At 44.3% G+C, this 418-nt stretch overlaps 1 protein-coding gene across 8 annotated transcripts in view; it reads right to left on the bottom strand.

Moving 5' to 3' along the window:
- LOC106884416 (mediator of RNA polymerase II transcription subunit 24) overlaps positions 1-418 on the bottom strand; it is a 51,105-nt gene that overhangs the window by 7,339 nt on the left and 43,348 nt on the right. The window lies entirely within an intron of this gene.

The following is a 418-nucleotide window of genomic DNA, read 5'->3' as shown; positions in this document are numbered from 1 at the left end:
TATGATAAATAGGAGGGGGCTGAGGACGGAACCTTGGTGGACCCCTACTTCTACCTGGAATTCATTACTGTACTCATTTCCAACCCTCACCTTACTGGCAGCATCTCTGTACATGGCTCGCACAGCTCTCACTAACCATTCTTCTATCCCAAGTTTCCTCATTGACCACCAGATAAGGGATCGGGGGACCCTGTCAAAGGCTTTCTCCATGTCAACGAAGGCCAGGTACAGAGGTTTATCCTTGGCTAGGTATTTCTCCTGCAGCTGTCTCACTATTTTATTTTTTTGTAGATTAGGTAGGCATAATTTGCCCCTGCTTTTCAATCTCTGTATTAAAGCCACGCATAAGCACTGCTGTAGTATACATGCTGTGTACACTTCTACAACACCATTTTGTTTATGTGCTATAAAGACAGAT

This window comes from Octopus bimaculoides, chromosome 1 (genome assembly GCF_001194135.2).
Source record: "Octopus bimaculoides isolate UCB-OBI-ISO-001 chromosome 1, ASM119413v2, whole genome shotgun sequence".
NCBI lineage: Eukaryota > Metazoa > Mollusca > Cephalopoda > Octopoda > Octopodidae > Octopus > Octopus bimaculoides.
Note: the sequence above shows the minus strand (reverse complement) of the source record. Positions and strands in the feature narration are given on the sequence as shown.